The 26,198-nt window shown below is 48.3% G+C and overlaps 1 protein-coding gene across 2 annotated transcripts in view; it reads left to right on the top strand.

Annotated features, from left to right (window-relative positions):
• Nucleotides 1-26,198, top strand: part of LOC144169758 (immunoglobulin superfamily DCC subclass member 4-like) — a 411,050-nt gene that overhangs the window by 6,351 nt on the left and 378,501 nt on the right. The gene's annotated exons all lie outside the window — the stretch shown is intronic.

Raw genomic sequence — 26,198 nt, 5'->3', positions numbered from 1 at the left:
TATTACGAAATAGCATTGCAATAATATTTCCTCCGCTCATTTCTCGCTCTTTTCGTTGCTCGATCGAGACAGCGCCCTTATAGGGGCTTTGCTATACCAAAGAATACTATAAGAGATTTGCCACAAGAGGGGATCTGCTGAACGCGGAACACTGTGTTTTCACTCCCCTTCACAGCAATTATCTCCGCTTTTTTTCTGGGTGCCGTTTTATAACGGACGTGCGTAGATGTCATGCCGACATTTATGTGTGACCCTTAATCTATGAATTATTTTTGGCAGGCCTTTCTGCATAATTAAACAGCGACCAGGAACTTTTTATCTTTTTCTAATAACAGCACTTCCCTAGCAATATCCGTCATAACATCCTTTTAGCTTGAAATAATTCCTGTCGTAATTACTAAAAAAAACCCGCACGCACAAAAACAAAAACTAGAACACCGTTAGACGGGGGAAACGTGACATTGAAGCTGACGTTGTAGTGTTATCTTCATAATTTTGTTTAAGACGTTTATTGAATAGCCTTCGTGCTCAGAAGGTTGTCTTTTGTTAGTTTGACTGAGCCGTCGTTAACTAGGAAGTTGTACACCAGCCTCTATAGTGTAGGCTAGTGAAGAATACATTAAATTGGAGATGAGGAAGCTCGCTCAGAAGCCAGGGAAAGAAGTTCTAGACGCCATGTCAGAACCACTTAGGGAGACTTTACGCGATTCAACATCTCGGATGAACGTGTTTGGCATCGCGACGACGGCATCTCCGCTACAAGGTACGATCCTCAAAAGGCCGTCTTGCGACAGCGGCCGCCCTGGAGTTTTACGACTGGCTATAGAAGCGCTTGCGAGCAACGTAAGTATACCCGAGGACTCTCGCGACACGGAGTGGGAGTTGTACCGTAAATAAACTACTCTCGAGGACGCTGTTTCGCGCTCCCGAATCCTCAAAGGAATGCGCCCTACCTTCACAGCGCATGGGGCCACCCTTTGATTACGCACGGCAATTTTTCCCCAGAGTTCGTCTTTGCAAAGTAGGGTAGCTTCAAGTGTGTCTGCCTTTCAGGAGAGCGAAGTGCGTATGAGCCTGTTGAATGTTTGCAAGATTATTACGGCACCTAGCCAATCGGTGCATCAACAGAAGGGGCCGGTGTCTTTAGCAAGTACGTTACGTTTACGTTCAGACATGTTCGAGAGGAACGTTCAGTCAACCCACAGCCAACCTTGCCACAAGGTATTCATAAATGTATATTTGAAGTTTGCGAGAACTGTCTTTTCTCGGGTATGAGGCTGTATAAGATGTACTGCTATGAATAAACAGTAAAAAAAACATTTTATGCTTATTGTGAAGGTTAAAAATTCTCGTGCCGGGCCTGCGGACCGTTAAGGTTGGTAGAATATTCAAAAAGTCATGATACAGTTAATTTTTAGTGCATCCTTTTAGTCCATCCTTTTCGGTGATAGGAGCGTTTCTTAACATAACATTTGCATAACGTTGACCACTTACTCTTCCAGGCCCTCTTTTACGTACCGGTCTGCGCGCTGTGCGTGCTACGGTTTGTTGCTCTGGGCTTTGCTAGCGCCGCTATAAATTTTTTTATCGGGATTTCGCGCACCAAGGGGATTTGAAGAGCGAAAACCACGGAATTATTTAGTTCTCTTAGGAACCTTAAACATGGGTCGGAATGTACGCACCCAAGTTTATTGCTCCTCGCCTCCGTAAAGAAAACAGTGGCCGAGGATCGATCCGGGTACGTAGTGCCCAGTGACGCAACGCCTGAGCCAGTGAGTAACAGCGGTGAGTGCAACGCTGCAGAAATAGTTTCGCAAGAGGCATAACACGTTGAAAACAACTCCATTCGATGATTTTACGTTTTTAAATACACCCTTCTAGCGGGAACGTCAGCGCTAAAGACGCCATGCAGAAAAAATACAGTGTGTTTTATTCGAAAGACTTCGTGTTTTGCAGTTCCCCAGATCTTGTCCGGAAGCAAACGATGCTTTGTTCACTGAGAAATTAATCAATTTAAGAAAAAAATTTATTCTCCCTCCAATTGGTGTTTTTTCAGGACATCTTCAATCACATCACCAGAGCAGGTCGTCTAGGTAAACCTAGGGTGTTGCGGAGCCTCGTTTACCGCTAGTCAAGCTAGATGGCGCCACCATACCGCAGCAGGCCGTTTTCTGCCTTCGCTTTGTTTTTGGCCGTATTTGTGCCTGGCTTCTTTTTGTTAAGGTAGAAAATAATCGTTTCGTGAAACCTGGTGTTCGATCGACAAATATGGTCACGTAAGGCACCGTCGCTTACGCCAATCGGCAGTGTCGTCTGATGGAGTGTAGGGTTTAAGGCACCGACGCAAAGCAGGTGATGAGGCGCGCCGTAGAGGAGGGCTCTGGATTGATTTTGACCACCTGGAGATCTTTAACGTGCGCCGAAATCTCGAGCACACGGGCGTCTTTGCTTTTCGCCTCCGGCAGAAAAGCGGCTGCCGCAGCCGGGAATCGAACCCGCGATTTCGTGCTCAGCAGCACAACGCGCCAGTGTCGTCTGAGACAACCCAAAAGCACCGCAGTGCTCTGCAGCTAAAACAAGCCTTATGCGCGTATTACCAACAGCAGTACGCATCGTTACTTCAATGTTTGATTTATTGGATTGATTGATTTGGATTTATGTTGGGGTTTAACGCGCCGACGCAAGGCAGGCGATGAGGCGCGCTGTAATGGAGGGCTCCGGATTAATTTTGACCACCTGGGGATCTTAAACGTGCGCCGAAATGTCGTACATATGGGCGTTTTAGCTTTTCGCCTTCATCAGAAAAGCGGCCGCGCGGCCGGGAATCGAACCCGGTCCTCGTGCTCAGCAGTACATACTTCTATGTTTACGTGTACTTTCGTAACTTCCACTGTTTACCCCACAATTCTACTGTTATAAAAAGAATGTGCCCTAACTGTAAGCGCAGACAGCTCGTTCGGCGAGCTAGTATGCCCTGCCTAATTTGCGTTGGCTTTTGCGGGCCTCAGCCAATCGCAGAGCTGGCAAATATGACATCATAGGTTTTGTTGCCGGAAATGAGCGAGTGGGCCGCATAGACATTCCCTTTTTTCCTAATTATGTAGCTTATTTGAGTGAAGTTTACGTTTTACGTTTGAGCGAAGTTTACGTCTGGGTTTTGTCTGCACTATGCCCCTTTAAATAACTAACGATGCGCTTAAAACCGGTTTCTATAAAAATGAGAACGCAAACAGGCAAAGCTACGAAGTCGCGGGTTCGATTCCCGGCCGCGCGGCCGCTTTTCTGACGGAGGCGGTAAGCTAAAACGCCCGTGTGTACGAGATTTCGGCGCACGTTAAAGATCCGCAGGTAGTCGAAATTAATCCGGAGCCCTCCACTACGGCGCGCCTCATCGCCTGCGTTGCGTCGGCGCGTTAAACCCTACAATCAATCAAGCAAACAGGCAAAGATGACGAAATGACAGTTCTAGCGGGTTTTATTTGACGGATTGCTACTTTTAAATAGCGTATTTAACAGCAAAAAAGCACTCGCATTCGTAAGTGCTGTTGGAAAACACCAAACTCCGAACTCCTTCCCACCCCGCGACCGTGTGGCCCTTTCTTCACCCAAACATAAAAATTTAGCTGTTGGAACCTTTTTATGTTTTATGTTTAGAGTCTTTGGTTTTTAGAAACAGCGAAAGGAAGGTGAAGTTTTTAGGTCTCAAACAAATGCGTCGCATTTCAAACTGTTCTCAGCGGAAAGAAGCAGACTTTCAGACGCTACAGAAGAAGAGAACGCAAACAGAAAAAAAAAAAAAGGCAGCAACACTACTTCCCTTAGGTGAACGTTTAGTTAATCTAAGTTAACTAAATGTTTATCAATTTTCACGCTGCTCAAGCATCAGGCGAATACAGATTGAAGATGTCAAGGAGGGCAATTTAGACTGGCATGCCGCAAGATTACGCATTATTATAGCGGCTACTTTGCCTCATGCCGGCGTGCCCGCATTTACACTGTCTCTACGAGAAACTGGCATGTGCGATACTGCTCGCCCATGACGCTGTTACCATTAAAACGTCAAAATTTAAATTTGGAATTATATCTGCAGTAGCTAACCACCACAGGGTAACTAGAACTTGGGTTGGTTTCACCGCAGGAGTCGGCCCCCGAAATTATTTCCGGCGCGCAGACTGTCCGCGGGCAGCAACGTGCAACGTAGCAGACGACCAAGTATTGATTCATATAAAGTTTGGCGATTCAACGCACAGAGAATGGCCGCAGACTTGGTAATTGTGTCCGTGGTTTCAGCCAGCCACCCTACCGCCACGGCCAGGACGCTGTGCCATAGGACCACCTTGTCACCCCATTCCCTGCTTTGGAGGGGGATTTTCGTTCTCTTGAACATCAGCCTTCACAGGCATGCTGTTAGGAAACTTGCGTTGGAAACATTCTGCTAGGGTGAACGGCCGTGTTGGCGTTTAAGGCTATGATTAGCGCGCACTCCTGTTAGCCCGGCATTTGCAGCTTTATACTCCCGGTCGTGGCGGAAAGTGCACAACGGTGCTTGGGGCACTTGTTAAAAATTCCAATGCTCAATTGACAACAAAAGTTATCTGGATATGACGCGAGTTCGATTCCCGGCCACGGCGGCCATTTTCTGATGGAGGCGGAAAGCAAAAACGCCCGTGTGTTCTAGATTTAGGCGCACATTAAAGATCCCCAGGTGGTCAAAATTAATGTGGAGCCCTCCACTACGGCATGCCTGATCGGCTGTGAAGCGTCGACGCGTTACACCCCATTAATCAATCAATAGATTTATCTGGATATCTCTCCCGCCTTACTTCTCCAGCTACGACGGATCTAAGACCTGTCTATTTCTTCGCCACTTTGAGGCTGTCGTGAAGGGGTTCTCGACCCGTCAAAGATTCGCACCGTAGGATCGTGATTGGCGAGATTCTTGCGTGCGAGTTGCGTCCGTGTAGACGAAGAGGGCGAGTGGCCTACTTAGAACTGTTCAATTCAGGATGAGACGAGTGGAGAGAGACGATTGGGTAAAGAGGACTGCGACGGAGATTTCCACATGATAAATCGCTCCGACAGTGGAACAGTATTCGAGCTCTCCCCAGAACGCACTAAATAGCGATGCGGCAGTGCGTACGTATATATGCGCGCCGCTTAGCGGTCAGTTTGTGCACTGAATCAAGACCAGTACAGCAGCTTGCGAGCGGAAGCTCTTCAGAACAGGTAGTTACGGCAGGTGCGTGAATGGTCGGTCGGTCGGTCGGTCGGTTGGATTTTTGGTTGCTTGGCAAACTTTATTAAAAAAAAAAAATCCAAGTCTTGGGTTGATCTCAATGGTAGTTTTGCGCAAGGCCACAAGGGCAGACGATTCATCCTCGCCGACGTCTGTGATGACTAACCAACCAAGAATAGTTGCGAGTGGCGCTCGTCACTAAGGAAAAGCCCGTTGACGAGACTGGTGAGCCGACGCAGGTGCGGGGACGCGTACGGGTAAGCCTACGTACACAAAACATGTACTTTTCGTAACCAGCTCGAAAGGCGCGACTTTTCTGATGTTCGAACGGCTATCCACAAAAGGTTTGGTTGTTCTGCATGTGAGTCGTTTTAGTGCGTGAACCCAATTTCGGTCCCAGGCTCCGCATGAAAGTGCACTCACAGGCGTGCATTAATGTTTCTCCGAAGCGGTCCATCGTTCCGTCTCCCCCTCGGCTACGAAAGGGCTTGAGCAGCTGCGTCCATTATCGTACCGTCCTTGTAAATACCGATGCTAATGCAAGCCCAGGAAAGAGGACACTGCGCGAAATCATTACTCTTCAGTTAAGCAGTCGTTGGAGTTTCGAGTTTTCCACAGTGACCTCAAACCTCGTTATGGTGTGCGGCAAAATTATTATGTTTTTGCATTGCCATGAGCCAAATGTGACCCACGGAGGCAGCTTTCTTTCATTACCGCCCATATATTTTTTTTCCTTGCTTTACATGCGGACTTTCGTGGACAGTGGCCGTCTGGGGGAAGCAGCGTAGTCTTCATGCGTTTTTTTTTTTTTTACCTACAGTCCCGCATTCGGGCCTGTCCACTCAGGTCAAAGAAAAAAAGGGGGGCGGCGATCAATACTAGTACTAGTACTCACGCGACATTAATGCGTTATCAATAGTTTTTCTTCATCTTATGTACTTTGCGCGTCCCCGTTTTGCGCGGTGCGATCAGATGAACTCTGAATTAAGCCTTGAAACGAATGTTTGTACTAAGGCATCACCAAGCGGCGCTGTTTTTCCTCTTCCATTTGGGTTGCAGGCCTTCATCGCATAGCCTCCGCATTCTTGCGCCGACGCTCTACTGCAGTATCGCTTGTGCCGCTCGTGGAAGGCGTGGGGTCGATAGTTGCTTTCAACTATACCGCACGCAGAGCACAAATGCAGCAACAAATGCGACAGTGCGCGATCGCCTGAGTTGCCAGGAAGCGGAGTGAATCTGTTGATGGCCGAGCTGTCCGAGCACCGACTCCGTCCGAGGGCGCATTCCAACGCGCTGCGAGCTACGTGTCCTGTCTTTCATTGGCTCCGCGCCAGATTGTGGTACATAAGCCGGGAAGCGGTTATTGGTTCACTCTTAACATAAAAGCTCGTAAATGGTAGTAACGGCTGTATTTTCTAACTACTTACGAACTCTACTACGTTCCAGAATGGTACGTAGGTCCTGCCACCAAGTGTGGAACCGTTACTAGTCTAGACCGTGCACTTAGCAACTGCTGCTTGTTTGATAATAACATTCACTGACAGTAACAATATTCTATGAATTATTAAACGTAATAACTACAGCACTTTTCCCACTCCAAATCCCGATTAAAAAGTTTTTGCAAATCCATACGCTGACTTGTACATTCTCGCATTTAAATGCATAATTTTAAAATTGTCGCTAAAATATTTAATTTCTGCGACAAGCCCGCCAACTCTATCAGATGACTTTCCGCTGCTGGCTATAAAAGCAAGAAGGGGAGATATATTTCTAACGTAATTAAGTCATACTCTCTCTCTCCTTGTGCATTTCGTTGGTTTTCTTCCTCAATTTATTTGTTGTCCAAGTGTGATATGTGCGTATTGAATGTGTCTATGCCGTGCTGCACGCTCAGCCGATCCACATGGTCACGCGTAGCTTTTTACTAGATTACGCACGGCCAGTTAGTAAAAGCACTAAGTACATAGTTTATACTGGGACATGGAACTGGTTAGTGAAGTACATAATAAAGAATACGCCGACCACCAGAGAAAATAAAACAACTAAAACAATGACGTTTCGACACCCCGAACGGGAGCCTTGTTCACACTCTTGTTCAGAACTGGTTAGTGTTCTGGAAGTGCCACGACTCTTTTTTACGAGTGTTAGCACGGGCGTGCTAATGCTGGCGCCTTAAAAAGAAACGAAACGTTCAAAGGAGAAAGATAGTTGTATTATAGCACGAATTTATGTCACGCATTAACAGGCTTTCCTTGCCTTTTTATGAATTATTGTTTGTCGCCTCCCTTTCGAAGATTAGGTCGTAGGTAAAACAAAGATATCGTGGATTGGAACAAATGGCAGCAGATTGTGCGTCGTCGGCGGAGAACGTAGTCGTTAATTTCAAAATAGTCCGGTGATGTCGACAGGAAGCGCTTGAGAACTCAGAGACTCGCGGCGAACCCTTATTTCAGCGTACTACGACACAACAATCGTTGGGCCCACACGGGTAACGCGCGTTTGTTTCTGCTCTTTCGGAAGCTCTTAACGAAGCACGCGTGTTTGTTTCCCGGTCGCGGCGGCCGCTTTTCTGGTGGAGGCGAGAAGCGAAGACGCCGGTGTGTTGAGATTTCAGCGCATGTTAAATATCCCCTAGGTGGTCAAAATTTATCCGGAGCCCTTCACTACGGCGCGCCTCATAGCCTGTGTCAACGTTACTAGAAGAGCTGCAGTTGTGAAACTCTCTGCCCGCGCCCTTACAGCGGGGAGAGATCACCCCGCGCGCGTGGGGTGATCTCGGAGGCGGCAGGCCATGCAGCCGGCGTGGCCTCCGCGATCTGCTTCAGGCGGCGCCGCCGGCAGCTGAGGCCATGCAGCCGGCGTCTCCACTCCTTTGCCCGCCGCCAGATGGCGGCGCCTGTCCATCCGGCTCCGCTGTAGCCGCCCCGCCGCTGCCGGCAGCATCCGAAAATCCCGTGCGGACGCATTGCTTGTGGGGGTTGCACGCTAAGTTTCGCGAGTGCTGGCGTTTGCCGTTGAAAAATTTGTGATACAAGACGAACGTGACATCAACATGAAGCGGCTTCCTATGCTTCTTGGCGTATTTCGCTTCAAGAATGGGTCTCGGCCGCTGTTTCACAGACGTAGCGAAAAATTACGCGGTTACTCTTAAAAAAATGTTATGATGCGTGCATCAAACTTGTGAAAGTGCCAGAAGCATTAAGCTTCATTCTATTAATCCTTCATGCTTTGCTGCTGGAAGCGCGTGCCTGCGCGAAAAAGGCAAATGCGCCCCCTACGGTCGTTCTCCTGTTCTACCAATCGGGACTAATGCACTTAGTAGCGGCACAATTTCTCCGTCGTGTTTTTTTTTTTTTAATAGAGCTTATATGGCTAAGGTTCTATATACTTCTTGTGTCTCTGAGAACTAGAACTCCCGAGGCTCCAGGTGTATTTGAAGCGTGAGGCGCGCTAGAGCGTGATGCGTTGGAAAATGAACGTCCCGGTGTGTTTGTACACCACGGGGTTACTCCGTCGTTCAAAGCATGATTTCGACTGCAACCGTATGTGCCTCAGGAATTTTATGCGCACCTGGTGCACCTTCAGGATCTTAACATCACGTATGCCTGCGCAGCACGGCCGTTTCAAAGGTCTTCCGAAGGCCTTCGAACCAATTCTCTATTGAGGGCCCCAGTGCAAATAGATAAGGTGCCCTTCCATGGGAGCATTAAACTGCCAATTGAAGGGTGTGGCACAGGCAGTAGACCTTAAACTCATACGCCTCATCACTTTGGTCAGCATTTTGAGGAGACTATAGTTAAAAGCCACTACATTCAAGTTCAGTAGTCAAAATAAAGCTGTGTACGTGTATGTGTGTCTTTCTTAGAAATCACCCCTGTTCAGGCTCACGCAGAAATGAAAATTGCTCCTACCTTTCCCCTGCTCCGTATAAATCCCATGTCGTGTGATGAAAACCTTTGGGACGGTTATCGAATAGCTAGCGAGAACATTTATGATTCACAAAAAGAACAGTCCAACTGTTGTTAATCAACAAATGTTTTTTTTTTCAAGAAAATAGCGTAAACAAGTGTATGGTCCACTTATATAGCTGTGACCACAAGCCCGACCAGGGCCCGTAACAACTAGCCCGGGCCGGGCCCGGGCGTCCCTAAGTGAGCTCAGTTTGTTCCGCTCTGTCGTCTAAAACCCAGGCCAGGCCCGCGCTCGATGATTTATTTCTAAGCCTACAGAGGGCCCACGTGTGCGTGACCAGGCCTGGGCTCAGAAGTTGAAGAGAATTTGTTTATTATATTTTGTTGGCAGCCCTCCCAGCTGGCAATCAGGCGGAACACCTGGTGTGTATAGGACCCATGGATTGAAATGCGAAAATTCAGGGTTAATTAGTAGTCCACATACTTTAGATTCCAACACTCCTCGTTCATGTCACATCGGTGTAATAATAGCTCGTAATCTTACATTAGAACCACCATCGCCTTTGTTGACCAGATTTTTGCCGACATCACGTGATTGTGTCAGGCACAAGTTGGCATGCTGAAATTTTTGACGCTGCGTTTCAATACACGAGCACTCTAGATGCATTGAAATATTTTACCTGCCGTGGTTGCTCTGCGGGGCTGCTTCTCTAGCAGGCCAGTTCGATTACTGGCCTGGGAACCCGCATTTTGCTGTGTGCGACGTGTAAAACACACGGGTACGTAGACATAGGTGCACAGCTCTAGGTAGTCTGAACGAATCTGTTCCCGGCTACGGCGTTCCTTGGAATCGTATATCTGGTATGCAACACCCCAAAATATAAAATCTTGATCCAGCGCATAAAATTCGATTAGAATAAGAGGCGTGACTATAAGTCCTAGCAAAAAACGTTTTTAAAACAATATAGTATACGGACAACCACCATCAAGAAGCCCGTGGAAGCAAACACCGAACATTCTTTTTAACGTTTTTTTCTACACGTCGTAAATATTAACGGCCCAGGCCCACGGGTTCAAGCCGCGGCATTGTGCAAGGGCCCGTCTATAAACGCTTCGGGTCGGGCCGGGGCGTCCGGGTCAGCCCGGGACCGCGCAGTGCTCTAACTTCTGGTTGAGAAAATGTGGTGCCAACCGACAACCGCATAACAGACCACTGTTGCTCCGCCTACTTCGCCCCAGGCCGCGTCGTCCCGCCCGTCGAGGTGTCCGGCTCGGAGAGAAGTGAAGCTAGATGCGACTGCAGCGCCACGAGGCACACCGGCAGGCGGCGGTTCCGCGCAGGGCCGCCAAGTTTTGCAACTGAAGCTGTTCTAGTCATAGAGTTTCATAGTAATATATACTAGAGGGAAATCTGGCGCCACTGTCCAGGGGAGCCGTGCTTCAGCGAGCGTTGCGTATTGTACCGGGCAGGCACGTTCCACTTGTCCTTGGCATGACTCATGAACAGGCTGAAAGGTTGGCCGTGGCTGCAAAAAGCAACAATATTACTTAGAAGGTTCATGAAAGCTGTTTTATCATTATAAAATTGAACCTCCAAAAAGATCAATTTGTCAGTAATTATTTAGAAGCTCCATGTACGATGAACAAGGAAAATATGTTAACCGTTGATTTTGACTTCGAGACAAAAAAGAAGCCGTATGGATAGCTGAGCCCACTAGGCGAGGAACGTCGCTAGTGGCAAGAGCGCTGCTCACGCGACCCGCGACTGCAGTGACAGATTTCCCTCTAGCATATATTAGTATGAAACTCTATAGTTCTAGCAGAGTCCTTCAATAAAGCATCGAAGGAATATAGTACTAGTAACGTTGCTGTGTCAACGTAAGCAATTTAGTATCGTTGGCTTTTGTAGCGCCGGCGCGTTAAACCCCATAATCTTAACATGTTTACGCAGCTGGTATTTTAGCAAAGGAAGCGATGGGCATGCCTTTCTTGAAGCAAGAATTTATCCGTGCGCACCCGCACGCATCATTACGCAATTTAAGCGACACCTACGCCACCATTACTAATCAGCATTAGGACCACTTCATCCTCAGATGAGGAGAGGTTGGGATTAGGTTCGCGGTGCATTCCGAGGCTTTAGCATGCTATTCCGGGGGTTTAGCATAGCGGCTGGCGTACGCTAACGCTTCGGAGGCGGGTTGCCGGTACCCGATTGTGCATGCGTGCTCTGGGAGGGCGAGGAGGTCGCCTTTCAGCGGAACGAATGCGGGGGCTCGGCTAGACGACATAGGCGACCGTCCCCGTCGAATGAATTCGCACCTGCCCAGTCGCGTCCCGGCAGTCGCCTCTGTAGCGTGAGCGTACGCTAGCCGCTGTGCTAAAACTCTCTACTAGGATACATTAAGCTTTTAGTAGGGGGCTGAGAGCTCTGGCGCACGTTGGCTCTTTCAGCCAACGTCAGTTCTTATTGCCCGCATGCATCGGTTGTGCCAGCGGAATTGCTCTTGTGCGGTGGTATCCTGCTGACGCAGCCTCAGTCGAGCTGCAAGGCTCCTTTTTTGCGAAAACCGCGGGCAATTCCCGCATCGTTATTGTTGCTGCACTGGCTCTTAAGTGCCACGGCAGCTGGTCTGTTTTGTCAGGAGATGTTATTTACTACTGAACGATCTACGCCAGTACCCGACAATACATATAAACTGCCTGCGCGGAACATTAATCTTGAAGAAGATGGCGCGCCAGGACAGCACGAATTAAAACACCGTCTGTTTTGCCTAGTTTTTGGGTTCGTATAATGTGCGTATAGGTCCCCTGAGATGACGTCAGAGGGACAGTGACTTCGATAGTTTCGTGCTTCCGTTGAGAAGTTCCGACTCCCGCGTGTTCGTGCAGACGGCTTCTCATTCACGCTGCTCTAACATGGCTTAGCTCAACTACTTTTCCAGGATCATAGTGGCTTCTTTGGCGCGGCCCGTGGGGCCCCAACAGCGATGGATTAGCGGCGGGACATTGTTGCCGCGTTGGCAGAGATGCGCTAAGCGTAAAACGGAACGTTTTCTTGGTTTCCCCAGACTGTTTCTTGTGGGAATGAGGTCCTCCGTTCATCGTAACAGCAGTCAAGATCTGAGGCAGTGATGCGGGGCGCACGGGGATGCAACACGACGAAACGAGATAAGGCGGATGCGACAGCTGTAACTGGTGGAATTCCTTTCTTCCGCACATGGTTTCGCCTTTAGTCTCGCTGCGTAACGCAATGAACCAGCAAAGCACTCAGGCGCTCTGATTGAACGTTTGGCCCTGTTAGGTCACGTAGACCTATAACTTGACCTGCATTAGGGCTGACCAGGGTATGAACAGGCCCACACAAACCAAATATATGGAAACTGCATGTCGCACTGTGACTCGTATTCATGCAAATTTTTAAACCGGCATTGAGATTCATTCCGGGTGCTCAAGTTAAGATTTTGCGATTATTTTCCGCTGTGTTGTTCTTGAGGAACAACGAACGGACGGCGAAGGAAAGGGGCAGGTGGATATGATAGGAATATAAAAGAAGCTATTGGCTTAAAAGGGATAGACAAGCGGGAAAGACCATATATACATGTGTGAAGACCCGGAAGATGACGTCGCTCTGCGGATCTGCCTCTCACCGCAATTCGTTTTTTCTCCATGTATCCGGAACTGCAACAATCGCGCATGCTCACGCACCTGAACACAAACCCGCTATACATAGCGCGGAAAACGGTTGCGTGATCGTCCACCCGAAAGGTTTACGCGCAAAATTATGGCAAAGAAGGCGCTTTCGTAAACGCTTTTCGCGCAATTCACGTTTTGAATATACCAATGGGCAAAGACGCGTTCTGATGCAGCTCGTTGAAATGAACGTTGATTTGGCGAATCGCTGATCGTAGGTAACGTAAATTCATGGCGCATTCTCTGCCCTGCCGCCTGGTTTAAAGTTCCTGGGCGTCGAAGCGGGCCCCGTTGAAGGGTTCTGAATTAATTTTGTCAACCTGAGGATCTTTAACGTGCACGAAAATCTCGATATACGGTGTTTTTTTTTTTTGTTTTTCAGCTCTACCAGAAAAACGGCCACGGCGTCCCGGATTTAACCCGCATCGTTACATTCGGCAGCGCGAAGCCATAGCGGCTGAGCCAACGCGCGGGTATTACTGCTACCCCTACGCATTATTCGCTGTTTTCTGTCGTCGTTTTCTTTTATAGTAGCCTCAGTATGATTTACACGTAAAGCTGAATCCAAGTGAGGAAAATAACTTCCCGCTCTTCCACGGTGGTGCGTGAAGCAGCTTCGTTGCACTTTTTCGGACGATCACAAGCAAATAGTAGGGGTATAGTAGCGAAAAATGTGAGCCACAAAGCAACCAGTACTTCTTATAATACAGCGGGCGTAGCGTGTGCTTCGATCCAGACATGCATACACGTGCGAAGGCCAAATCTGGTTTCGTTAACGCTATTTTACTGCGAAACGTTTTACCATGCGTTTGCTCACTTGGAAATACTCACCAGCCGCTCGGAGATGCGTATTAATCCTCCGGTCTATTCAAACAAAAAAACAAATGGCTACTAATTTATGTGCAGTACGGTATTCGTTCCTATCATTCCTTTCGCCTGAAAGCGGTTTCTGCGTTCTGAACACTCGGAAGAAAATGCGTTCGATCAGAAAAAATACAGCTCATTTATTAAACGACTATGAACCTTCCGCCAGCAGCAGATTTAAACGAAATCTCCCTAAATACTGAGATTACAGGAAGGTTGACAAAATTTTGTAATTAAGAGTTTTGAAAACGGCACACAGGCTCGGACAGTCGGATTCGTTACCTCCCGCATTGCTTTTTCAAGCACAAATTTGTGTAGTGTTTAATCCGCTTTTCTCCTCCAAAAAATTGTATTTCTAACAGGGTTTTCGGTGAAAGTGGCCAGACGATATTCGGAAGCCGTTACTCAACAAAGGAGAAAATCTTTCATTGAAAGAAAAAAAAAATAAACCAAGTATTTTTATCATTTTATGCAGATTGGTAATTTGATGAATGAAAGACGAGGAGTACTTCGGCGCAGGCTCAGGCTCTCTAAGAAACAAATGTCGATCCTTATTTTTTTTTTTTGGCAGTTACTGCGCTTTATTGGAATGCTTCTCTGAGATCTGTACGTCGCACATCAATTAAATTTCTTAATAATTAATAGTAGGAGTGTAGACACAGCGCTCTCATACATACACATGCTACAAACGTGAGCATAAACCTGTAGCGGTCAAGAAGCAGAGTAGAGGTTTAGTTGTCTTCTGTGCGAGCGATGATCGGGACCTATGTCTTAGGATTGGCTCCACTGGGAAGGTCTGGTCAGCCGTCTGGCTCCGCTGAGTAGCAAACTCGTGTATCTGAAGCGTATTCGGGGGGGGGGGGGTGCAGATAAACAGAACAAGCAAAACAGTGGTAGGGCAAGCAGTGCTTCCGCGAGGCAGCATGACGACAGAAAGTACTTCGCGGTGTACCCAACCGTCACAAAATCTAAAGTGCACTACCGTAACAGAAACGGTTTGCACATGCAAGGTTATAAAATATCCTGTAATAATGTCAGCGGAGACGAGCAATGATGATCATTCCGTGCGTCCGTGCTTCCAGGTTTCATTACTTTTTCTTTCGTTCAAGTTCCCGTTCATTCAGGCATCCATCTCCTGTACCACCGCTACATCATCACACATAACAAAAAAATTATTTTTTTTTCTGGACCCCTACCATTCCCGTCCTGTCACCAATTTTGCCACCTTCCGCGGGCAGTTGATCCCAGAGGGCGCTCATAATTGATTTCGTTCCGCCATAGCGCCACCCGGAAAGAGCTGGCGAGACAGGGTAGAAGGTGGAGCACTGGGATCGGGAATGGCTATGAGGGTTTGGGGGGATAAGGGGGGAGTAGTGTTCTCTAAGCCCAGCAGCGGACCACGCATCCTCGAAAACGGACAGGTCGCGTACGAGAGATGAGTAATGCGGGGGAGGAGGAAGAGGATGGCTTAGGGGGCTTGTAGGTAGGCATATAGGGGCCCGAACCGGCGACCTCTTAATCACCCGGCACGGAGAAGAAGGCTATCGGGAACCGTGGCTCCATGATGAGGTGCTTAATTAGACGCGCATCGCTGCCGTATCCAGACCGGCGCCCCTTCCGCTTCGCCGCTTCCCCGGTTCCGCGGCCGACGCTCGTGCACCGCGAGCTCCGAGTAGGGAAACGCGGAGATTCCCAGGTGCACGCATCAGTCGTTGGTAAAGCCATCCAGCCGTTAAATATCCCGAGTATCGAGGGAAACGCTGTGCCTACATTATCGGGCCTTCATATCTTCTTCATTTTTGCCTGCAGCCGCAATTTTAAGGAGGAGTGCGTTTTCGTGTGTGTAACAGAGGAATGGGACGACAACGCCGCAACTGCGGGGCGCTCCTTTTCCGCAGCTGTTCCTCTTTGACGAAGGACGGACAGAAATACGCACCACAAGTGCTGCATCAACTGATCTCTTTATTACAAGTTGCGGAAAATAAATAGCACACTTAAGGCAAAGATGCAACAAGCGCGTACAAAGAGAGAGGAGGAGGTTGCCCGGCCTGTGAAACCATTATGTCCCTGAATTTATCGCCGCATCCACTTTTCCCTGGCCTCCAAGAATACGATTTCTTTTTGCGTGACATCTATCGAGGACACAGTGACACGGTTATCACCAGCTCTTTCAATCCTTGCAGCTTCAACAAGTTCCCTCTTGGAGGCCAGGGAAAAGTGGATGTGTATGCAGGAAAAGTGAGTGGTGAACAGGCAATGCTACACCATGCAACAAGCTGCCCTACGACAAAGCCACCCTGAGCACAGAAACGTAACCCACGTATTGTCTCATTAGGCATCAGAACAAAAGAGCAGCGGGAGCCTGCCTTGCTCATCTGCGAACCCGACTCAGAGCAACAACCTGTCTTTCTGGCGGAAGATGCCCCTAGAGTGCACGGGCTCATGACCGCAATCTAACGGGAAAGCCAGGTAACTTTCACCCTCTCGCTCCATTCCGTCTACCAGTATGAGCTCAAACAGAGTTAATTCTCTCCTGTTGGTTTAATGTTTGTTGCGAGCCAGTCATGAACAACGTCTTACTTAACTGATGAGTTTGGGCGAAACGATTTCGAATTTGGACTTTAACTTTGGACTTTGAGGACCAGATAAAGCTTCCCGTTTCAACAATCTTTCACTTGTCCCGTGATAATAATCATCGTCAGAGAAAGTTGGCCTTTCTGCAGTGCGTTTCGAAGTAACGTCACCATCAGTGAGTAAAAAAAGCTTCGATTTAATATATGCCACAGGAACTTGCCCGATCCCGACTTCGCAAGCTTCTGCAGCGCCATCAACGAACTCTGAATGGTGAAGGAGCCGACATACCCAATCAGGCGATTGTCCAAATAGTATGCACTGTGCATGCACTTGCCGACATCGTCTTCTTTGTCATCTTCGCTTTGCAGAGAGGGTCCTTGTTGGTATACACCAGATTTTAAATGGGCACGACAGCTTCCGTCCCAATGAGCGCTGCTACCTGCGTCCGCCAACCTCATCTGGACTGCTAAATTTGTAGTCATCCTTATTGCCATTAGCCATTTAATGATGAGGTCAGAGCAAAGGTATCTAAATTCGTACTTCAAATTCGGGGGGTTCAACGCGCCGAAGCTACATTTGGGCTAGGAGGCGTGCCTTAGCGGGGAACTCAGGATTAATTCCGACCCCCTGGAGATCTTTAACGTTCGCTGAAGTCTCAACACACAGGCGTTTTTTCTTTTCGCTAACATCATAAAAGCAGCCACCGCGTCCGAGAATCGAACCCACGTCGTTGGAATCAGCAGCTCTATGCCTTAGCCAATGAGGAAACGCGGCGGGTTTTAGCCAGATTCACTCTTCGCCCTTCATCTTTTTAGATGCGACGGCATATCATTCACTCACCTTGTCCCTCCATACGGCGTTGTCGTTGTCCGTCCACACCCCTCCCCCATTCTCCTCGCCGCGCGAGCTGCGCTCTTCGCCGCTCACCCCCTCTCCTCTCCGATAGCGAACACTCTCTCGCGAGGGGCATTGGATTGGATACGATTGGATTGGCTTGGATTGGATTGGATTGGATTTGGATTGGATTGGATTAAAGTGGATTGTGTTGGATTGTGTGGCGTCATAGCCGCGCCACGTTGCGTCATAGCCGCGGCAGGGGGTTCACGGCACGTTTCACGCGATGGGAGAATCAACCTAACGGAAACAACAACGGAACCCCCTATGCGTCGCATCTACACAGGGGTTCCCGCAAAAGGAGGTGGGAGTAATTTTTAATGCGTACCATTTTTTTTTCCGTAGGGGGCAAGCTGAGGGTGCAAGCTGAGTGTCTGCAGGTGTTAGTTTCGGGATTCGCCTCAGAGCTGCCGTTGCATCAGAAATGACCGTTTTTCTGTTTTCTTTTTGTCTGCCCGCCAATGGTAGCATTGGTAACTTCAAGATCCTTCCCGTCATGGCGGACGCGTTTATACGGTGCTGCGCGAACTTTTACATTTTCGTCCGAGAATCTCCCATGTAAGTTCTAATTCTTTCGCACTCCTCTTTTGTTTATGTTCTAGAGACCCTTTGTACCTAATTTGAACATCCTAGCACCAGAACGGTTTACAGTTATAAACGTTTGCTTTTTTTCTGCGCGGGGTCGGCCACGCACGTCGAGTCACACGCAAGTAAAACAAACCTAGCTAACTTCCTCTACACGGTGACCGCTTAAACGCCATACTCGCGTTATCGCGTTGCTGTTCCGATAATCTGACGTGTTAAATCAGCTCGCTAGGCAAATTTTCGGTAAAGTTACGGCCAAAAGCTGAAATATAAACACGCAGTCACCGTACCTTCGAGAACCTTCTCGTCATGGCGGACGCCTTTAGACATAGCTGAGCGAATTTTCACATTTCGGTGCGAGGAAGGACTTTAACCCAACTTCAACGGCCTTTTAGACCCGCTGCATTCAAACGAGCCATTTTTCATAGCTATACACGTGAGCATGACAGCGGCTTACCTTTCCAACGGCCAGACCTCAGTGAATCTCATCAGTAAACCAGCGTATTAGCTTATTCCCCCAGAACTGCACGTATAAAGAGAAAAAATATCACTACCGGCGGGCGCGGCAATGTCATCCGCGGAAAACCTCTTCGCTCTTTTTCGTCTGGCTCTATATGCCAAACCCATGCAGGTATGGGGTTTTTCAGTAGTTTTTCAGCATGACCGAGAGAGTCGCGGCTGTTGTGATCAAGCTAAACAAGCCATACAGGTTAGAGATAGCACAGACCTATGCGCCAACACCCAGCTATGAGGATGAAGCCGTAGATAGCTTCCACGATGACGTAGAATGAGAAATGAAGAGGGTCACAACGCAGTTCACTATTGTGATGTGGAGACTTTTAACGAAAGGTCAGTAGGGAGCAAGTGGAAGAAAGGTGGGTAAGAAACTTCAGAGTAGACAGTTGCAACAGTCGAGGAGATACACTGGTGGGATTTGCAGAGAGAAATAACGGGAGGTTGATGAGCACGTTCTTCTGCAAACTAAAGAACAGGAAGGAGACATGGAAACGTCCTGCGTGTAGAGCCAAAAGCGAAATTGACTTGATTTTAAGTGACAACCCGGATGTCGTGCAAGACGTAGAGCTGCTAAGTAAGATTTAGAGCAGCGATGATAGGAGGGCTAAACGCAAGCTAAGACTGAATCTCACACGAGAAAGAAGGAAACTCGTGAAAACTAAAAGACCCCGCATAAAGTCAGCGAGAGCCTGATCGCAGGAGTTTGAAAGAGCTCTCCAAAACAAATTCGCGCTTCTAGACGAGCACAACGAGGTCAGTGTAGACAGGCGAAATGAGAACCTAACATCGGCAATCAGCGAATCAGCAGCAGCTGTGGGAGAAGCAACATATAAGGAGCAAACTGGAAAACTAACTAAGAAAACGAAGGAACTAATTGTCAAAGGTAAGAACATGAAAGTGTCAAGTAGGGTGGATCGGATTTGAATTAGATGATCCGTCGAAACTGATTAACAGAAGTAAAACAAATGATGGTTATTCATATAACTTCTCAGGTATAGAGGAAACGCTTCAAACAGGCTGGTTGGCTATGCGCACGCGCGTATGTGCCTGCCTCTGGTCAGACCTAACGTTACGCTTTGAATTCGAGCGTCGTCAAGACGAAAAATGCGTTTGACGTCGCTCGGCACGTCATTGGACTTAATACTCCGGTTACCTAATGTCAAACCTGGATTTAGGCCTGACAAAGGCGATCTATACAAAGGCTCCCAGTCATAATAACTGAGCGAAGTAGGAAAAGACTGAAAGTAACTAAGTTGAGGATGATGATGATTATAATGATGACGACGACGACAACGACGAGAACGGTGGTGGGGGTGGGGGGGGGGGGGTGTTGATGGGAGGACACCTGATTTCATTCTTTTTTTCTTCCTTACTCTTCTCTTACATTACAAGGCGTTTCTGTTGTATTTTTCTTTCCTTTCATTTTTTTATTTTGTTTGTTAAAATAAACTAGGTCGCAACATAATTGTTACAGGCAGCTTCTTGGCCATTACCCCGCGTAGATATGTGCGACGATCCGAGGATGCCAACCAACCAAACAGCCCGTGCCGCGTCCAGCTTCGCACTGACGTCTTGTACCGCAGCCAGCGCCGCAGCAGTCATATATTAGCGATCCACGGAGCTCCGAGAGGCGCACCGCTACACTCAATACCGTCGCTGGCGCAACTTTTGCTGCTCTCACCACCAAGAAAGATGGCTGCGCCTACAATGCAGGCATATTCGTTCAGAAATTGGGTACGTTAGAGCGGCGTTGGCAGGGCGCTTAAAGTACTCCGGGATAATTGGTCGTGAAGTTGCCACTCGTCTATGGAAGCTCTAGCACGCCCTAGTAAAAATGATGGTGCAAGCTCGGCTGCTTCTGTACACTGCAAGTTGCCTAAAAACCGTTGTCATTGATGTCACGCAAATCAGCTGATCTGCGCTTCTATAGCCTGAACGGCGCATGCAGCAGCGCCGTTCTAAACAGCTGCCTAGACGACCACGTAACGCTATTATGTCTTCCATCCCAAAACCTAGACGTAGATGTCCTCTGCAAATTTTTGTTTTTTCTATTTGTCTTTTCTACACGCTTAGTGGGCGTCCGGCCTATCGATCTAACGTATTTTGGGCTGTGAGAAACTGGCGAACGAGGTCGATATCCGCCAATGTCGGGCACGCATCGCCCGTGAGATAGGAAGATCCATACTACAGAAGCAATGACTACAGAAGATATCGCGACTCTTTTGTCCTGATAATCAAGAGCACAGTAAGCTTTATCATTCCTGCGCACAGCTTTACGAGTTCAGGAAGCTTTTGCGGAGCCATTCCAGTAGATAGAGGTTGTTTTGCAGCAGAGTTCTGATAGAATTTCTATTACCTCGACATACTCTGTGGAAGGTGTGCTTTATAAAACCAATTTTAGAAGCAGCAGTGCCACGTGCATTACGCTGCAAGTATTGACGCTGATGATTAAATAATGTTCATCCGCTCACACGCCCCGCTAACGATATTCTATGGATTGCAAGCGCCTAGAAAACAGGTGGCCCCAGTAGTTCTTGGGCACTAAAAAGAGATGCTTCTAAGACAATGCAGTGTTACCAGTGTGAAGGCCATGTTCAACTAATATGCCAGGGCTGCCCTAACAGAGTGTTCCATCAATTATGTGGACTTCGTAGCCAAGGCGCTCGTAACTCCAGCAAGGTGACATTACAAGATAGAATACTTTCAGGCCTGAAAGGAACTTATCAGAACCTCACAATTTCTGAGTTTGCCTGTACACTTCCGTCTTAAGAAATTGGCCGAAACACCAGTGGCGTGGACGGGCGATGGAACGGAAGATGCAAAGAGGAGGAAGGGAGACAGTTGCAGACGCGAGAAGAGTGCGCCAATTTGTCGCCCCACTCGAAGAGTGACCGTCCTCTTCGGCGCATTGGCGCTGGCAAGGGAAACAAATTCCCGCAGCAGATGCATATATTGTTCGAAGGACCAGGAGGACTAATCTATCTGGAGCACGGCCGGCCGCCCTAATGAAGGCCGGCGTGAATGGTTCGAGCATCTCGCCATTATGGGCCGTAATTAGAAGGCACGCGTCCGGCCGCCTGATGAAGGCGGCGCGCTGCGAATGAGCTGCCGATCCCCGGCGCGGCGCAACCAGAAAGCCCTCAGCGCTCCCCGAAAATGCGGGCGCCCGCACTTTGCCTGTTACCGATGGCCCTGAATTGTAGGGAGCGTGCAGCTCTCAATGCTCGCACGTATGCACGCAGGCACACCACGCAGCGATAAAGCGGAGATGGTCCAAGGTGTTGAAAAAAATGACAACTGTATCTCTTTACGGAGGTTGTGAATTCTGAAAAGAGGATCACGGTATATACACGTACTGTATAGAAGGGGCAGAGTTGTGCGCGTGCTATTATGCTCCTATTGTGAGGAGATTCCGTGCGGGAAAAAGAACTGTGGTTGATTCCTCTATGATAGGAATCGGAAAAACACGAAAGGGAAATGTGCAGCGAAACCTGCAGCAAAATGAGCATGATTTGTGGGTCGGCGGCTGTCTTGTGGGTGGGCTTGGCAAGCGACGTCCTGCTGGCGGGTCGGCTCGGCAAAGGTGTACCGGCGTCGTTTCCGTAATAGATATGGCTTAAATGAAATCGTGGTGTATCGCGGCATCACGCACTTTCTCGTTAAAATGAAAAACTCGAAAATGAACAACCCTAAGTATAACGTACTGATGATGATGATGATGATTGCTATTGGTCTCCCCTTTGAAGCGGGGTAATGACATGTCATCTTACCAAAAAGGACTAATATAATCATATTTTACACTCTTGGTTTAATACTAGCGCTGCTTAGGCCAGGCACTAAAGCTTATTAGGCCCATAATACTTTTTTTTCCCTGTTACAGGTGGCAACTGTCCTAGGCAATATTCCCCTCTCTGCTTTTCTTCCACCAGCATTCTAATCTTCTTTTCGTCGCCTCAACAGCCTTGAAGCTAACTTCCTCTGTGCTACCCTTAAATCCGAGGGCTTCTGAAAGCCCAATATTCCCTTCATGTAGATTTGGATGGATACCCTCACATTCTAACACTATGTGCCGCATAGTTTCTGTTTCTTTTCCGCAGACCACGCATACCTCATCATTTTGTGAGTACTTCCCCACAAAACTGCATTTTCTGGTTGTGTGCGTTGTTTGTACCGCCTTTCTAGTTGTCTTGTCACGCCTTGTGTTTTTTCTACTTTTCTTTCTCTCATTTTCTCCTTTATTATGTACCGCTGTCCTTTCTTTCCCTTTCATTTCCCGCATCCCCTTCCCCCTGAGTAGGGTAGCCAACCGGACAATATTGTGGTTAACCTCCCTGCCTTTCCTGTACTATTCCTTCCTTCCTTCTTAGTTCGCAGGCAACCTGTTCTAGCCTCAAAAAGCAAAGCACTGCCCTGGGAATTATCGTAGAAATTTTCCTTTCTGATGTTCAATTTCTCAGCCCTGTACATCTCTAACGACGTTTTACCTTCCATTTTTTCCCTCCATTTATTCGTTTCAATCTGCCTTGCCTATTTTTTGGTTACCTTGGCTGTTTTGGATTCTCCACTGTTCTTTCCGTATTTCATCGTTAGCCTTCTAGTCTTTCTCAACCACTGCGTGTCCACGCTTTTCAAGTATAGGTACCTAAAAACCTTAGCTGCCCACCTTCGTTGATCCATTGCCCTCAACCTCATCTCAAAGCATATTTTACTCTGAGCTCCTCTAACTTCAAACGACGCCCAGCCCATATCTCCCTGAACATCTTCGTCAGTTGTTTTTTCATGCGCGCCTAAGGCCAAACGTCCTACCGTTCTCTGGTTTACTTCAAGGCCTGATAGAACGTCTGATTTTAAGCTTTAGTACTCTTAAGTGCTAAAGGTTGCTTCCCCGCAAGAAGACCCTGTGTGCAGGGGTGCACCTTTTACTGGGGCGCACTTGCAGGGGCGCCATGCTCTTGCCTCGCTGTACTGGCGTTATTTCCATGGCGGATATGACGTCAGTGAAATCGTGGTGTGTCCAGGCAAAAACACTTCCGTCTTAAAAAATGTGCGCCAATCCACCCAGTGAAGGGGGTTGCAAAGCGAAGCTGTAAACGACACCCTCAACTACTACCCATGCGACGTCACGAATTCACACACGGTGCTGCCCAAAGATTGAAACCACAGACAAGTGAAATACACTTAACCACACCCTTTATCACTTCATATTCTATGCTTAAGTCAAATCAATGCATGATCCATGAATGTTGGTTGGTTCAGTTTTATTGGTAAAGCGCATGAGAGAGAGAGAGAGAGAGAGAGAGAGAGAGAGAGAGAGAGAGAGAGAGAGAGAGAGAGAGAGAGAGAGAGAGAGAGAGAGAGAGAGAGAGAGAGAGAGGAGAGAGAGAGAGAGAGAGAGAATAAACATTTAATAGAGCAAACGGGGGTGGTTGAGCCGTCACTCGGTGGGTCGGTTCGCCTCAGTCCAGGTACCCCAGGGCCTTGGTTGCAGCCCTGGCACGGGTGACCAGAAAGATCTGGTCAGCGTGACGGGAGCTGGTCAGCAGGCCCTTCCACTGCTCTGGGGAAGGTCTGGGATGAGAGGTAAGTGATGGGGTGTTTTCACAGGCCCACACCATGTGGTAGGTAGTATTAAGAGAGGGACAGAATGGACAGGTGAGGGTGTATAGAGTACGGGAGATAGCGTGGAGGATGGGTGCGTTGTAATAGGTGTTGGTAATCGACGCCAGTTGACTACTTCCTCCTTGGGTAGTTGAGGGTGAGACTGAGGCAAAGTGGAGCGAAGGTTGTGATAATGGTGCCGGATGTTGTGGTAGCGTGATGGAACAGTGGGAGGTGGAGGAGGCTGGACCGTGGGTTCTGTAACTTCTGTTCCTGAGGAAAATGCCCGGTGTGGAAGGGCGGGGGCAGCGGCTTCAGCCGCCTCATTTCCCTCGAGGGACGAGTTGCCAGGGGTCCAGACGATGTACATACAGCTCGGGGAGGGGACTGATCGATTCGAGTATGCGTAATGCGGGAAGTGATATGCGTCGACGTTGAATGTTACGGCAGGCGGCGGCGGCAGAGATGGAGAAGAAGGGAGATGCCATGCGTTAGTGTGAGCATCCTTTATATTTTATAACTCCTGACACATGCACAACGCGCGCACACAGCCGCTACACGTGCTATTGGCGGAGTGCACAGCGGCGCGAGAGGTCCCGTGAGGTTATCACATGTCATTTAGCGAGAAGGCAGGGGGTAAACGCGCAGATGTGTTTGTTGAGTGTACAGTCTGTCTCCCTGATTTACACATGAGCTTGTAGCCAATCGGTAAGACAACGGGCTCTCACTCCGTTTTTCAATTAATTCCAGGTTTGATTATTGGTGGTGCCCGTAACGTCTTTTATTTGTTTGCGGGAGGTTTTCCGTTGACACCAACGGTCGCGACAGAACCTTTGGGGGGTAGAGGTAAAAAGCTTCGCTCTAAAAAGTACTAATCGCGCGTATGGAAGTCGTAGAAGCTAACGCGTGAAAAATGGTCGCGGGTCGATTGATTCCGATATCTCGCCATGCGCTAAACCAGTTCCGGCCGCGGTCATATTCCCCGCTGGATTGCCATGGGAGATTACCGCGGCTGAAGAAGCGCGCGGAGGCGTGTGGGTGCTTGGTCCGCAGCGTTTTTCGTAACGGTCCGAAATTGATTTTACTGACTGTAGGGTTTAACACACCGACGCAACGCAGGCGATGAGGCGCGCCGTAGTGGAGGGCTCCGGGTTAATTTTGATCACCTGGGGATCTTTAGAGTGCGCCGAAATCTCGTACACATGGGCGTTTTTGCTTTTCGCCTCCATCAGTATGAATAGCACTCGCGTCCTCGGGCTCAGCAACACAACGCATTAGCCACTTAATCACCGCGGTGGGTGGCTCAGTTGAACGTAGATGCGCGGAAGGATGTTTTCTGCCAAACAGCTCAGCGGCCGCCGCTTCGAGTGCGGATACGTCCTAAAAAAGCCAGCATTTCTGTCGGTGAATACTTACACGGGATGGGAATGCAACCTACAAAAAGCATTGTCATTTGTTATTCTAAACTTGTGGAGGTTAGCGAGCAGAAGAGTTCTGTAATCGAATTGATAGTGAACGAGTATGTACAAATGTGTTAAGAACGGACTTAAAAAAAAATGCATCAGGTAAAGTTTTACACAAAAATTCTAAAACAGCAAGTTCTCGGCCTTAAGTCGCCTTGTAAGTTGAGCTCTGGTGACGCAAGGCTAGTGTTTAGAGTGTACAAAATGCATGCGGCGAGTTTGCATTGTCTCAGGTGTTCTGTCGGATGGTTTATACCTTCAGCTCCAACTGGCCTTTGGAAAAATGGAGCTAGTTGGTACAGCGCGCGAGAAGTTGCGACAGAATGAGTAGGAGGACGTACACGCATGAAGAAAAAAAAAACAATGGGAAGGAAAATAAGAACGGGCGTACAGCGTCTGCTTCCTTTAATTCCTCCGTCCTTGTCATCCCAGGGAAGCAAACCAACTCAGAGGCTCTCATGACGCCCAAATTGTCAACAACAAGGGGTGCTAGTCCTTAACATTCATTCGGGTTATACTAACCATCAGTATTGACGCTGGGGAGGCCTACAGCTTTAACTGGCAAAAGAAGCGTCGCATTCATGAGGTGGTGTTGCAGTGTACGAGCTACATTTGTGAACAAACGCAGGGCAAAAGATAATCCAATTCCGACTGGCAGTGCTGACATGAAGTACAGGTAGTGGCCCAAAAAACCATTTTTACTGTAGTAACACGTTCACCAGGAGCCACACCGACTGCGCTGCAGAGCGTGGATGGTCAAATTTCAACGGAAAGGCTGTCACCGCAACAAATTTTGTAGCTATGACCCTTACACTTATTAAAGAAAATGTCTAACTGCTTTCCGTTTCTGCTCCTATAGCAACGGTG

This window comes from Haemaphysalis longicornis, unplaced genomic scaffold, assembly GCF_048455015.1.
Source record: "Haemaphysalis longicornis isolate Haplotype H1 unplaced genomic scaffold, Haemaphysalis longicornis Haplotype H1 scaffold_2, whole genome shotgun sequence".
In the NCBI taxonomy this organism is placed as follows: domain Eukaryota; kingdom Metazoa; phylum Arthropoda; class Arachnida; order Ixodida; family Ixodidae; genus Haemaphysalis; species Haemaphysalis longicornis.
This window is presented reverse-complemented; position numbering and strand designations above follow the sequence as displayed.